The 15626-nt window shown below is 44.1% G+C and overlaps 1 protein-coding gene and 1 pseudogene across 9 annotated transcripts in view; both read left to right on the top strand.

The window, feature by feature from the left end:
• LOC135375942 (uncharacterized) overlaps nt 1–3740 on the top strand; it is a 73937-nt gene extending 70197 nt beyond the window's left edge. For all 9 annotated transcript variants that reach the window (XR_010417443.1, XR_010417441.1, XR_010417440.1 and 6 more), the window contains 2 exons: nt 3160–3251; nt 3673–3740. The gene's annotated coding sequence lies outside the window, so the exon portion shown is untranslated. The remainder of the gene's footprint in view (nt 1–3159; nt 3252–3672) is intronic.
• Nucleotides 3741–5862: 2122 nt separating this feature from the next.
• LOC135375929 (uncharacterized) lies at nt 5863–9873 on the top strand (annotated as a pseudogene).
• Nucleotides 9874–15626: the final 5753 nt, after the last annotated feature.

Here is a 15626-nt window from a genome sequence, read left to right as displayed (position 1 = left end):
GAGTTTCATGCACGCGTGGTTGAATGACGTGGATCCTACACGCCTGTATTAGCCGTCGTGTTTCGGCGCACTTCAGTTACAGTGCCTCCAGAAGGCAGAAGAAAGTGTCTCCCTGAATGGGCAGAAGTTGAAGAAAGCGGGAAAAAGTTTAATCTGAAAACTTATAAGTTTAAAAAATTAGTTGAAAAGTTACAAAGTTAAAGCAGTTAAAACCTAATGTTGCGCGTACCTGGGCTTTTGCAGACACTCAACGCTACCGGAAAATAAACAGGGGGTTGTCCGTGTGACATTGAATTCAGATTGACTTTCACATCGCTTCTGGAGAAAATCTCTAAAACATCCGGATAAAACTGTGTGCATAAAATCCGAAGAATCTACTAGATAAAATACACGTGGATTAAATCCAAACAACCCTGCTCGAAGTATAACCAGTGTTGGATCTCACGGCAAAACAAGTTTTTGCGCGTTGCTTTTTCTTCACTGGTAGGGTAGATGTTCTTTCGGTATCACTCATCAGTCACAGCTACCGAAGGAGCACGCTGAAATCACCAATTTGTCAGTGCTATCTGTAATTTTGGTGGAAACATAACTTATGAGCGCTGCAACATCAAACTTTGCAGGTTTGTAGGTTGTGAAACCTACAAAGTTTGATGTTGCAGCACTCATAAGTCAGGTTTCCACCAAAATTACTGATAACACTGACAAATTGGTGTTTACTGAACGCTGTCTCTCCCGCATTCCCGCTTCCGCTTATACTAACGGCCCATCACCTCATTTGAAGCAGATCAGGAATGTTAAGGATGAACTTTTTTTCATTGATTTATGATGATTTTCATTGATTTATTGATGTAAATTTGCTGTTTTGCCCAGTGCAATATACTTGAACAAGGTCAATTCTGCTATTGGTGATCTTTTCACTCCGTTTCGTGGTTCGTGGTTACAAAAGTACAAGTCCTCTATTGTAAGCATTTTCGCCAAGGCGAACCACCAAATGTCCAAACTTGTTGTAAACTGCAAGTGCTCTGAGCTATCGGTCAAGTTCCTTTTAAAAGACCACAAACTGCAGATGCCTCTTCGTGTCGTTGTGAGGGAAATTGGTACCTGGCAGAAATTCGTTGCAAAATTTCTCCAACGCGGACTAAAAGTTCTACAGCTTCCTGGTTCTCTCTCGCTACGGAATTCTGAGGAACTGATCGAGAGCTTAGAGCTCTTCCACGGTGCTCTGGTAACTATGTTTTCCCTTGATATAAAAGATTTGTATTACTCGCTGAACGTAAAGGTTCTACTCAGGACAGTCAAACGTTTTATTAAAGATCAGTTGGTTGTTTTTCAGTCTGAAGTTGGTCTTTCCTGTGATGATTTTCTCAGTATTCTACAGTGTTATTTGAAATCTAAGGTTATCTCTGTTGACAATTGTTTGTTCGTTCAGAAAAATGGTGTATGCATTGGATCCGCAGTCGCTCCTGTCTTATCAGAAATTTATCTAAATACCTTGGACATTGAGCTGGGCAAGCTTACAAGTTATGGGAGTCAAAAGCGCGTTTTGATTCGTCGGTTTGTTGATGATATCATTGTTATCTCTGATGCTGGTTCTATATGTGTGGATTCTACCTTACAGTTCGTGTAGAGCAACCCTCTCATGGGATGCTGAGGTTCCTGGACCTCACATTTCATTGTAACCCGGGTTTTTGTTGGTCATATGGAAAAGAAAACTGCAAGCCGGTCCTGCCCTACTCAAGCGCACATTCTAAACTTGTTAAGCTCGGTGTTTGTACATCCCTCTTGAATGCTGCAACGAAGAAAAGCTGTTTTCATTTTGTTTGGAGTAGTTTTCGGAAGCAATGTGAAAGACTCACGCAGGCCGGATATGACGACCAATTGATTGCGAAGAGGGCCATGAAATTGCTTGAAAGTTCACAGTGTAGACCATGGAATGATGGAAACTCTCGTAATGTAGTTGTAATTCCCTATTTTCATGCAGTTGCTCACAACATTCTTGCTGTCGCTAAATACTATAATATCAAAGTTGTTTTTTCCAATGCCTTTAAATTAAGTCGTTTGACCCCCTTCAGCTCTAAATCTGAATCTTGTGGCGTGAGGCACAGGAAGCCTTTTGTTCCTTGCAAGCAGAACGTTGTGTATTCTATTCCCCTTGAGTGCGGCTTTGTGTACGTTGGCCAGACGCGCCGGTGCCTCAATGACCGGATTAGGGAACATGCAGCAAATGTTGAAAGAATGGCCGGGTCTTCGGAACTGGTAGATCATTTACGGGATTGTAAAGGTTGCCAGCCTTGCTTCACGGACACTACAGTGCTTGCGTGGGAACCCTACGCACACCGAAGGTTGTTTCGGGAATCCTTGGAGATTGCCACCAGGGGAAACGTAGTTAGCAATGCGTCTTTTATCCCTCTCGCACCCCTTCGAAGATTTTTAGCTTTTAAGTTGAGATGAACTAATAAATTTATTGCTGTGTCTGAGAACCTACATGTGTCGTCTTCTGTGTCCGTGTCTCTCGGTCTTCTTCATGGATCTATACCAGCTAGCCTGCACCCTTTCCCTTGTTTCTTGTTTGTTCGGTTATCGTGTGGTGTTCCGCGGTTCTCGTTCACTATTGTGCAGTGTGGTGTTCGTATGGTTCTCATTTAACTTTTTCCATTATCGTATTATGTTCTACGAGTGTCCATGTTTGCATTCTACATTGACCTCGACCCCTAAGCACACTACTTGTCTGGCTCAGTAGTGTGCTGTCCACACATAGTTGCATTCTCATACGAGTAATTTAAATGAATCAAAACAGCCGAAGTGCCTGTAATAGATGTAACTCGGTATCTGTTCGTAGGTTTGCGCCGTTTCTAGTTTATTCGAAATTTATTCGAAGACGATAAGATACCGATAATGCATCACCGTATAGCAGCATTTACTGGTATCATTGTGAGCCATATTTAATTTGTTAAAATTTGTCGTCGTATTTGTTCAAAAATAAAAGCGCAAGTCGGCGTACTTGACCTCCTTGAACTGCTTACGTCGACCGTCTGCAAATGTTGTACTTATGTGCCTTCGCGCACCATACTAGGCACAAAAGCATATCTGATTAGAATAAATACTTCAAGAGGAAGTCATTCAAATACATTGTTATTTATAGCTGGTTTTCCATTCCAGGCATGGTATGTGGCTGCACGGAGGATTCCGAAAAAGAAAAACAACAACATGGCTAATAGGATGTTGTTGCCCAGGGAGTCCTGGCCGAAGAGGTGAGCTGTTAAAATCATCATAAGGTTCTGTTGTGAAGTGAGAAATTTTGTAGCAGTGCGCGAATGTTAATCCGTGCACTACTTTTATAAAAAAGAAACCAGAAATGGAAAGTTATGCATGCATCATTTCATGAATTGTAATGAATCACTATTTGATGTTCACATGTTTCCATTAAGGGAATGAACTAATGAACCTAAATTCATATCATGGTTATGCTCTGCATTTACCTGGAAGTCACATTTTTAAGGCTTGTCATTCCTTTGTCTAGATGAAGATTTATGTTAACCTTGTATGAAATAACAGACACATCAACACGTGTGCATCTTGTGCACATTAAAACCAGCCATGTAGAGACAAATGCTTGTTTTTTTGTTTTTTTTATATTCTGGCCTATTCATGGTTGCTGTTCGCTTCTTGCAGGTTTACTCATTCCAGAAGCAAGAATTGTACCATTGTAAGGCGAATGGAAATAAACTGACATCGACTGAGATAGGTGTTCTGTCTTGGCCAGTGACTGTAGGATGGCTCCAAAAGCGTCACAGCAAAGCCAATATTCATCTAGCTCTCTACAAGTAGCAAACTCCACATAGTAGACTGCTTCACAGCAACATCAACACTACCTTGTGGGAGTACACATTACACAATATGTTGCATTGTGCTGTGGTATGATAACATACCGTTTGTCTCGCAATATGTGTATATAAATATGATAAGGGCCCTAAGGGCACAGTGCATGGCTTATACCCTGCTGAATATATATCGATACCTGGCTGCAACATTGCATATCAATGCAGGTTACAATACACACTTTGACATTTGGCCGTTATGAGACATCTTCGGCCGTAATGAGACTGCCTTCGGCCGTAATGACACACTTGGGGATTAAAGGATGATCGGCCGTATTGAGACTTTCGGACGTAATGAGATACAATCCTCATCACTCATGCCTGTAGACACTCACTTGTTATCGACCTCTCTCTCTCTCCCATCATCATCTCCCACACACTCACCATAGTTCTGGTGCTCTTCGGCCTTTGCCGCCTTTGTGCCATTAAACACATAATTTCTCTCCCCCCCCCTTTAATTTAAAGGAAATCTTTAAAAATATGGGCAGCCCCGCTTGAACTAAATGCAGACAACAGGTTGCGCTGGGCCCGCCAATATGGCGGTCGGTGACCACGCGACCACGCTGTCGAGCACCCTACTGTAGGAGACGACAGCAATTAATCCTATGAAAACGCTAGAATGATGGTGATCAACCTCAGAATGAAGCATCTATCGTATAATATCCACTGTTTGCACAAAAATATACTAAGGTAAGCTGAAGTACAAAGTATTGTAGAAGCCGAGGAAGCAGTAACTGGGACCATGAGTGGCGCCTCCGCTAGCTTCCAAATGCGGCGCTGGGAAGGGGTGCTATGACATGGTCATTATAATCTAGTAGGTCGTGGGCCAGACACTGAGGGCAGAGGAGGCACGGCAGAGGTCGCCACTGCAAAGATAGTAGAAGATAGTAGATTTCCTGCCAGTTGCCTTCCATTGGCTCTGATAGGCAACGATAGCATGTTGATTACATGGCGTATTAAGTCGATTAACGTTGCTTATGCTCTGCTTTATCATATCGTTAACAGGTTCCTCCCCCTTTTTTTTTTTTTCATTTAGATATCGACAGCTGTTCGTGGCCCTGCGATCCCCAAGCATGTAACCCCTGTCACTTGAAAATTCCACAGTCGTCGATGTGGACTATTTATTTACATGTGCTTCGTACATGCCTGCCAGCAGATAAGCAGTACAAATAATAAAAATGTGACGAGGTGCCATATCCAGATCATTCCCGTTCATACATATCGTGATCACAATATCGCCACATTACATAAACAAGAAAAAAAAACATCCATGTTACTCGCCGTATAATGAGTTGGCACCTTGCATGGAATTGACACAACTGTATCCTCACGCTCCTTCACGCCGGCTACCGGTCTCTTTAAATTGTTCCTGTCTGTGTCTTCCGGCCTCTGGAACTCACTGGCCAAGTTCTGCCGCTGAGGCACACTGATAAAAACAACAGACATAATACAGGCATCATCGGTCTCTGCCTATGGCACATTCGCATACCAGCGTTTGGCAATACTTCCCGTTTATCTATATATAATGACGTTGGTACAGTATATGGCACAGTATATGACAGTATGAGAATAAAAACATTTTTCACGAGGGATTTATGAAACACTGTCGCTGTACTGTGTACATGTACCATTGTGTCTGACACAAGCCGTGGGGGCACACCGCCTCGGACTCACTTTGGGAAGCATAAAACACACTGATTGATAAAATGGTGGATGCGTCGTTTTTATTTTTTCGGCCATGATGAAATGCCTTCGGCTGTAATGAGACACTTGGGGATTAAAGGATTTTAGGCCATAACGAGACTTTCGGCCGTAATGAGATGTTATCGGTGGTTTTCGTGGCTTTACTGTGGAAGCTACAACTGCACTCCACTGGCAGAACCGTCTGACCATTGTGGAACTGTCGTCTATGTGGGCAGACGATGATTTCGTCAACTTCATTTCATGGATTTCGAAGATGTTCGAGCCATAGAAGAACGCCGGAATGAAAGGTAAGCAGACAAACGTATACTGCATGTCACAGATCGGAAGTTAAATACTTCCGCCTAACAGTGCGCACAACTGAGGTAAACCATGTCCCGTATTATATCTCTTAACTGCCGGTCATCAGTCATGACCTGGTTGATGTGCTCTTCTATATCGCTTTACTACAGGTTTTCCCGTCGTATTTAATCCTTATGCCTCCACTTTTAATTCTTATACCGTGGGATTTAATACTTCTTTGTTAAATTCAATTCTCGTGCTACCAATTTTAATCCTTATGCCGTGGAGTTTAATCCTAAATTCTCGGGTTATCTTTTCATTACTCTTTTCACTACAATGCGACAGTGTGGGACTACCTGTACGATTTATTACCTGTTTTGACTATTTCCTCGTTTGCAGCCATACACTGACTTTTTTATGCCTATCACCGCTCAATGCACTACTATGTGAGAGTATCGGACTACCTGCATAATTTATGACCTGTTACTATTTCCTTGTTCATCCCTCGTTGTTGAGTTCATGAGTACGCTGAGAGAGAAAATACGCATAATCAGTGGGAAGGAAACGTAAACATAATGGGGGGGGGGGATCCAGAAAGAAGTGGTGGGACAAGGAAGTACACGGTGCTATTCAAGAAAGGAAACGGGCAGCAAGGGAATATAGAAAAGCGAAGCGGACTAATTCGGCGATGATTGAAATAAAGTGGAAAGAATACCTCGAACTCAAAAGGCAAGCTGCCAAACTAGTGCAAGATAAAATCCAAAAGGAGGGATGCGTATGGCTCACAGAAATAAATGGAAAAGGTAGATGAGGCCCGCGGAAGTTTTGGGCTCATGTACAATGGCTGGGAAAACAGACAGAAAGGACGCAACAATACTTGACTACGGACGAAGGAACCAAACTTAGTGAGGAACAGGCGGTGGGTTACCTTCAAGACAGAATGGGAAAAGTGTTTCAGCGACAAGAAAGCATGCCATGCATAGGGTATCCCGTAGGGTCAGGGGAATTTGCCGTATCTGATGGGGAATGGCTCAGGGCGATGAAAAGTATACCTACGAACACAGCTACGAGATTAGATGGAATACCGATATCACTAATACGGGCGCTAGGACCACGAAGTGTGCGTCTCTTACAGACAACGGTTACTAGGGTGCTCACCACTGGTGACATTCCAACAGAATGGAGAAACAGTAGAGTCAGCATGGTATATAAGGGCAAAGGGGATAGAAGTTGTATTGGGGCATATCGACCAATTACTATCGCACCGGTAATCTATAGAATGGCAATGCAGGTGCTAAAATAAAGAATACAAAACTGGATGGAGGGTTACCTGGGCGAACTACATCTTGGAGTGGTTTTCGAAAACAGGAAAAGAGAGGCGGATGGAGGACAACCTCTTTGTGCTGACACAGATTATAGAAATAGCTGAGAAAGAAAAATGCCCCCTGTGGTTGGGTTTTCTGAATATTAAGGGTGTGTATGATTCGGTGGACCACAACATATTATGGAAGAAGCTGGGAAACGCAGGAATGGACAGGGCAATAATTGGAATATTAAGGGAAATATGTAAAGACAATGAAGTTGTAGTGACATGGGAAGGGCGAACAACCGGTAAGATAAAGATAGAAAAGGGGCTCCGTCAGGGGTGTCCACCGTCACCCATTTTGTTCATGCTCTGCTTACGGAAACTAGAGAAAGCACTCGAAAAGGCAGGGGTGGGTTTCGACTTGCTGTGAAGGCGGATGGGCTAGAACACAAGCAGCAAATTCCAGGCCTAATATATGCGGACGATATAGTGATCACAGCGGGAAGCAAGACGGAGTTACAGATGCTATTGAATATGTGCGGCTCAATAGGCGAGTCCCTAAAGCTGGAGTTCCGTAGTGAAAAGTCGGGTTATATGGTATTTCGGGGTGCCCAGGAAGGACCTTTGACCATACAGGAGAAAACATTCCAAGATGCAAGTATTTAAGAGTCTGGGTAAATACGGGCAGTAACTATTTAAAAGAACAAGAGGACTTGTTGATGAAAAAGGCAAAGCGAAATTCGGCAATAATTAAAAACGGGGGTCTATGGGCTTATAACAGGTACAAAGTAATCCGTATGATTTGGAAGGGGGTGATGGTACCAGGGTTGACATTTGGAAACAGTACTTTGTCCAAATCCGGGAGTACAGTTACTGTATTTATTGAAATACGCCAGAGGGGAGTAGGCAAATTGGCACTAGGAGCACATGGAAATACACCGAACGAGGGGGTTATGGGGGATATGGGGTGGTCCTCCATTGAGAGCCGGGAGGCAAAAAAGTAAGATCAGGTACGAGGCACGTTTCAGGAAATTAGACGAAAAGATGTGGGCCAGGAAGGTACTATCATACCTTTACCTAAACGTAGATACGGAATGGCGGAAAAGAACTAGGTTGATGTCTACTAAACATTTAAGGGCCAGTTCTCATTTGGCGACGCCCGACGCGGCGTCGTGAGCGGGCGGCGGAAGCCGAGGCGCATGGCCGCCACCCCGTCAGCGCGCATGATTTTCATGTTCCCACCACAGTGGCATTCCGTCGTCCAAAGCAGACGAAAAATCAGGAGGCGTGGCCTTTCTGTGTCACCTAATTGGTCGCCAGCTGTCGTTCTCGGCAGCTCTCGCCGACGTCGTGAAAGAAGATCGGCATGGCAAACACACTTGTGTTTTTTTCATGTTTTTTTTTTTGGCTCGACGTCTCTCCTCTCCCGACTCCGGAAATGCGCGTCTATTTCCGCCGCCCGCTCACGCCGCCGCGTCGGGCGTCGCCAAGTGAGAACTGGCCCTGAGCTGGCTATAACCTGGGATGAGGAAAGTAAGAAGAAAAACATAAAGACTAGGGTAGGGCATGGAGGAAGGAAACACAAGGAGCGGCTCCTCAGACAGTTTTCTTTCGGAACGAGCGTAGCCGGCCTCGCATTGCATTCTGGGATGCTCCTGTCTACCACGTGACCGCTCACGTGACCCTCCAGACAGCATGGTTCCAGCAAAGCAGACGACGCGAGCTGTAGTTGTGTCGCAGTTCAGATGGCAATATTACGTTGAACGCGTGCTTGCACTTCATTTCTGTGTGTTCGAGTGTTTACTGTTCTATTACAAGACCAGTCACGGTGTGCAGACCGCAAACCGAGTATGCGGGACCGGAAACATCATGTGTGGCAACGGTTACTTCCAACGTATGTACTTTCTTGGCTAAGTGCATGCGGTAAAGAATGCCGTTCCATTAATCAGATTTGTACAACAACAGAAGATATGAAATGAATCTGCGGCAGAGTTTGAGGTCCCAAATGAACAATTCAAGATGACTCGAAGACACACGGGCGACTAAAGCAAGTTACCGTGTACTTACAAACAAAACGCGTTCCCGTGACAGAGCTGAGTTCAGTTCAACGAGAGCCGCAGCCGGGACAGGAATGCATTACCATACGGCGTTTCTACGACGGTGCTCACATTTTCACAATAAATTACTTTCAAAAACCAAAATCATACGGAGAGCAGCGCGAGAAATAAAGCCTTGCAAAACCGAAACTTTAGAGGGGATCACGTGGTGGACAGGAAGCAATGGCGATTTTGACTCGAGCGACCGCTAGAGGGTGGCTACGCTTGTCTGGCGGGAAGAGCCGCTCCTTGTGTTTCCTTCCTCCATGGGGTAGGGGAATCGGAAACTAGACAGTTGACAAGTAAAATGCAGCTGAAACAGTCGCTTAAGGTGTACAGGGAATTTTCGACAACTCTAGAGCGAGCGCGCTGCTGTTTGAGGCAAGGACAGGGATGTTACGAACGAAAACTCATGTCGCAAAATATACGGAGGTCTCAGATAAAACATGTAGTATGTGGACAAGAAGACGAGACTGCGGATCATGTCATATTGGCATGCAAATGTATTCAGCCTACGCAGGGCGATGTGACCATATGGGAAGCACTGGGTTTCCGGAACGATAGGGGCGAGGTTATAACTTCAAATCAGTACAAAGGGCCGACTGAATGATTGGTGGCATAGGAATAATGAGTTGTCTCCAATACAAACACGGGAAGTGTGAACTAATTCTGATCATCCGAGGTAATTTCATCTCAGAATAATGTGTCAATTCCAGGCTAGGTAGCGCAAGCTACCGCCCGCTCCAAAGGGAAAAGCCGCAGCATCCATCCATATCCATCCATCCATCCAAAACGATAAAACCGCAAGGGACCATGCAAATGGTGGCGCGTGGACAGCGTGGCGCGAGCCGTAAACGCGTTTATGAGAAATCGGTTCGTGCGTTTAATCTTGAGCTTTATTTCTGAGCCTTTCTTTATATTTTTCTATGTGTTCGTGTGCTCGATATGCGAAATGATAAGTCGTATTTCAATACGCTTCTTTTGCTCGCGAGCTGTGGGGGTGGGTGGCAGTATCGGGCCTTGATAGTTTTACTCAACAAACAGTGAACTTTGATCGATGAGTTTTTGGGTGCACACCGCTATGTTGCCATCACATTGATTGTACGACGGCTCTGACGACGCTTGGAAAAGCGCGCCACTTTCACGCATACGAGGCCGCGTTCGGCGCAGAGGAACTGCGCGATGAAGCGTGTTGTGCAGCGGTGCTTTTCTGTCATCAGTATTAAACAAAAACGAAGAAAGATATGATCTTTTGTTGTAACGAGCACATACAGACGTTATACAACGCAATAAACGGAAATGCACATACGGACCCATCACGAAACCCGTTGCCGCTCAAAGTAATCGACCCCCCTTCGCTACATTACTTTTCAGCTTTGAAACTAATCTTTCACGTCATTGTTACGTCAAATATATAGACGTAGGCTCACGGTCCGAGATTAAGGTCGAGAGGCTGCGAAGGAAAACTAGATATAAATTTCAATTTCAACGGGGGATTTAAGGGCGGAGTATTTCGTGGCAGCACCGCCCTACACAGGGATTTCCCTACACCCCTCAGGGGGGTGTACACCCTCCCTGCATTTTTGCAACACTCCCCCTGAAATTTCTCAGGTGACCCCAACCAACTCCGCCACCGACACGTTCTAGCTGGTAGTGAGTCCGGCGCAGCGAATTACAATCATGTACTGTCAAACCTGGGCTGCAGGACCACAACCATGCAGATGATCGTAGCATGCATTTCTCTAAAATCATTTGAAAGTGACTGTTCAATATGCATATATTGCGCTCATATACTAGCAAAAAATTCGTGCGGGCACGCAAACTCAATGTGGATCATGAAGAACCATTTGCGCCCAACTCAATCAAGCGAAATATTCTACTTTTTTCGTCTAAGGTTTTCACCTTTGGTTGCTAGGTACTCATTGAGCTTCGTGATCGAGACAAGGTGCTAGTCTTTTTTCTTTGTCGATCGTGTCATTATGCATTTTAATGTTGAAATGCCGTTCACAATGAATCTGTATTCTAATGTACTGTGTTCTAAAAAGTACAAATAAAACGGGAAAGCTGTGCAGATAGGTCACCATTGTGCCACGATTCTTTCCGCGTCTAAGAAGAACTCCGTAAGCTGAACTTTCACCAAGCATATCCCCCCACCCCCCTTGAAAGCTCGGCACACCCCCAGCAGTGAATTTCTGGGGAAATCACTGGCCCTGTTTGTGACTTAAAGTAATCGATGTCGATTAGTTTTGACGAGGACAGGGCCCCTGTTATGACTATTTCCTCGTTTGTAGCTACAAACTGATTTTCATGCATACAACTCTTCTTTGCACAACAAATGGATACCATAAGACTACCTACATAATCTATGACCTGTTATGACAATTCCCTGGTTTTGAGCTACAAATGATCTTTTTGCTACAGTTTGCACTACAATGGAATACAACAGCAGCAACATCTTTCTCTTAAGATGATGAATGGGGAGTTTCATGGGCCAGAAGCGATACTCTACCCCACGGTGGCGATGTGGGAAATGAAATAGTGTGCCTCTTCACAATAAGGAAGTGTCCAGAAAGGTCAAAAGAGCTTTGAGCGCAGAGCGTTGTTGGGCTGGATTCGGCCAGGAATAGTATGAGACTATATCTGCACGATATATGACATGTTATGATCTGTTTCATGTTCGCAGCTACAAATGAACTTTTTATAAATACGACTAGTATACTTCTTGCAATCCAATAGGATAATCTAAGAATGCCTTATTTATGACGTGTTATGACGCTTTTCTGCTTTACAGGTACAAATGGATTTCTTATAATTGCGACTACTTCTTACACCGCGATGGGATAGTATAAGGCTACCTTCACGATAACGCTTGCTATGTGGGAATTCAAGAATTGGGCTCACGTCATTTTAACATAAACGTGACGCGCAATAGACGTGACATAGACGTAAAATAGACATAGATGTGACGCGCAAAGAGATCAACGAAGCGATAAATTGTAGGGAAACATGAAGAGCATATAAAGAACTGATGACCAGGATGTGGTGCTGTGATGCGCACATGTCACTGCTGACAAACTTACATTTGGAATGAGGCGTGAAAAAGAAGGGGGCTTTTTGGATGAATGTCATATTTCAATTGTTCTTGTTCCTAGGCAACTTAAAGGTTGTGTTGTGTTTGTCTGTTTGTATGTTTCAGCTACAGAGCAACTACATTCCAGGTAGTTTGCATTAGTTCCAGGTTGTCCCATATTATTCCATAGTAGTGCACATAGTAGTCATAATCATAAAAAGTTCATTTATAGGTGTAAACAAGGCAATATATCGATAACATGTCATATATGACGCAGGTAGTCCCATACTACCCCATTGTAGTGCACTGAGCAGTCCTAGTCATAGAAAGTCAAATTACACCTGTAGAGAAGGAAATAGTCAATACAGGCCATAAATCATGCAGATAGTCCCATCCCGTCGTAGTGCATAGATCAGTCACAAAAAGTCAATTTATAGTTATAAACAATAAAATAGTCATAACAAGTTATACATGATGCAGGTAGTCCCATACTACCCCATAGTAGTGCATAGAGTAGTCCGAATCACGAAAAGTCAGTTTATGGCTGTAATCGAGTAAATAGTCAAAACAGGTCATAAGTCATACCGGTAGTTCCATACGATCCCATTAGTAGCGCATAGAGTAGGCATAGTCATAACAAGTCAATTTATAGCCATAAACATGGAAGTAGTCATAACAGGTAATAAATTATGCAGGTAATCCCATAGCATCCCATAATACTGCATAGAGTAGGCGTAGTCATAAATAGTCAATTTTTAGCCGTAAGCAAGGAAATAGTCATAACAGGTCATAAATTATGCAGGTAGTCCCATACTATCACATAGTAGTGCATTGAGCAGTGATGGGCACAAAAAAGTCAGTGTATGGCTGCAAACGAGGAAATAGACAAAACAGGTCATCAATCGTACAGGTAGTCCCACACTGTCGCATTGTAGTGAAAAGAGTAATGAAAAGATAACCCGAGAATTTAGGACTAATTCCACGGCATAAGGATTAAAATGGTTACATCCCATTTCGCCTATTCCCATTTTGCCTAACCCGGATTATCGGATTAAAGAGGCGGGAGGGGTAACAGCCGTTAGGCGAAATGGGACTGCCGTGCAATCTCATTAGGCAAAACGGGACTGTCGGCAGTGGGCGTTACTTACACGCTCCGACCCGATGATGACGTGTGCAAGAAATGAATGTGCCCGTCGGACAACTACATTCCGTCGTCCGAAACAAAGACCCTTTACATTTGCAAATATAAGGTGTAAATATAATGTACAAATGTAACAAAAACATTATACAAACATTTTACATAGTGACTCCTGATGGACAGCATGACGAATGAAACAAGGCTTCGAGCCATGTTCAGTGTCACCTGAGCGATGTTAAATATGGAAACTGGTGGCACTATAGTCGTGTTTAATTTAACTCTTTTTTTTTTCTTTCGTGTTAGCGCCGCGAAGCTATCAGCGACGGCGAGGTAGCTATGAGCGAGATGTGGCTATGTGGAGATGGAGAGGTGGCTATGAGCGACGTACAGATGAGAACAGATGGAGAGAGGACAGCAGGAAGGAGTGGGGGGATAGGGGGTTAATATGCGTCTTGGGCAGACTTCAGGGGGAACTGTGCCGGTATTCGTCTCGAAAGTCTTCCGAAAACCCAGGGAAAACCTCAGACAGCACAACCGGTGGTAGGATTCGAACCCACCGCCTCCCAGTTAGCACGACACCACCGAGCGAGCACGACACCACCAACCTAACTACCGTATTTTCCGGTGTATAACGCGCGCGTTATTCGGTAAAAAGGTGCTCTGAAGAGGGCCTGCGCATTATCTAACGGTGGGAGTTATACACGGAAATATTTTCCGACAGGAATTCCTTTTCTGGTCGGTGTCGTACAAATTCTAGTCTCCTCCAGGGTGTGCTGTGAATTTCTCCCAAATCACTTAGGGTCAGTTGAAAAAGCCGGCGTAGGGCGTTGGAATTAATAAAAAGTTGTGATGCTACTTAAGAATGTCATTGAGCAGTCAATAATTCAGAATGGCGAACGGGACATGATGTCGTACCTCGATACCGTAGGACATCTATGCATATTGAGTAGAGCTGCAAATTTGGAAGAATTTCGAAGTGCAGAAAACAAAGCTGCCCTTTTAATTTAAAAAAATGTAAATAAAAACTATGTTTTCACTCTTGCACAGTCTATATTTGTGAACCAACAGATGAGGGAAGAAACCCTAGTGTAATATGAATTATAAATACAGACCTCATGCTTCAGTGAAACCAACAAGGTTGCATGTAAAGTTATATGAAGATCCGAAATTGAGTTTGTAAAAATGTAAGAGTGAAAGGAGGGTGAGTGAGAGAGAGTGGCTGGTTTGTCCCTTCAGATGACGCACCGTGGAAGTCGCTGGAGAGGCGTGTTAGCTTAGCTCAATTGGTAGAGCCCTGGACCGGCAATCCCGAAAATGTGGGTTCGAGTCCTACAGCTGGCTAACCTTTTCAGTGACTTTCATCTTTCAAGCGGCTTTGCAGCGCGCGAACTTCAAATATAAAGATAACGATCGCTCTGTGAAAGTTGAAGATCGGTGCCCCCTTTCTGGTGGAATTGAAGGCACCAATATAACAAACCCGCCGTGTAGGGCTTGTTCAGAAATTTTGGTAGGAATGTCCTAGTAATATCATATCCAAGTAAAAATCAACCACGCAAGGCCAGGTTTAGGGCGTCACCAGAGGAGACTGTGAAAGCAACAGATATGCCCGGAAGTTGATTTTTTCCAACTGTCACGGAAGCTTACATGCTAGGTGGAAAGTTTCAGGTCACAAAACGGCGTGGTTTTCGAGATATCGAATAAAAAATACTCATCTGAAGACATCCGGTTTCGTTTTTCTCCCTCGCATACTCCTTGCCCCAAGGATCCTCTATGTACGTCAGCCGTCACGTGAGTATGACGTCCCCAATGGACAAAGTGGAGCGGAGGACTGCGCCGTTGCTGGGAATGCAGAGAGGTGTTTTTGTCTATGAGTGTACTGAACAGAAGGCTACGTCGTGATACCTGCGTTTACATTGACGCTACTCTGCATTTTAGTCTACATAACGCGTGATTGCTACTCAAAAACATCATAATGGACAAATGCTAGCACGCAACAATCAACTATCGCGCAAACAGGCATGCGCAAGTCACGTGCGGCATTGCTCTTATGCACGTCACGCGAGAGCTCGCTGCGGCCTTTACTCGGGACCAACTGCGGCATAGAAAAATGTCGATTATAAATCGTGCGATACGATTTCTTCTGAAATATTTTGCA

The sequence above is a fragment of the Ornithodoros turicata genome, unplaced genomic scaffold (genome assembly GCF_037126465.1).
Source record: "Ornithodoros turicata isolate Travis unplaced genomic scaffold, ASM3712646v1 ctg00000958.1, whole genome shotgun sequence".
Taxonomy (NCBI): domain Eukaryota; kingdom Metazoa; phylum Arthropoda; class Arachnida; order Ixodida; family Argasidae; genus Ornithodoros; species Ornithodoros turicata.
The sequence above is the reverse complement of the archived record's forward strand: the minus strand, read 5'-3'. Positions and strand labels throughout refer to the sequence as shown.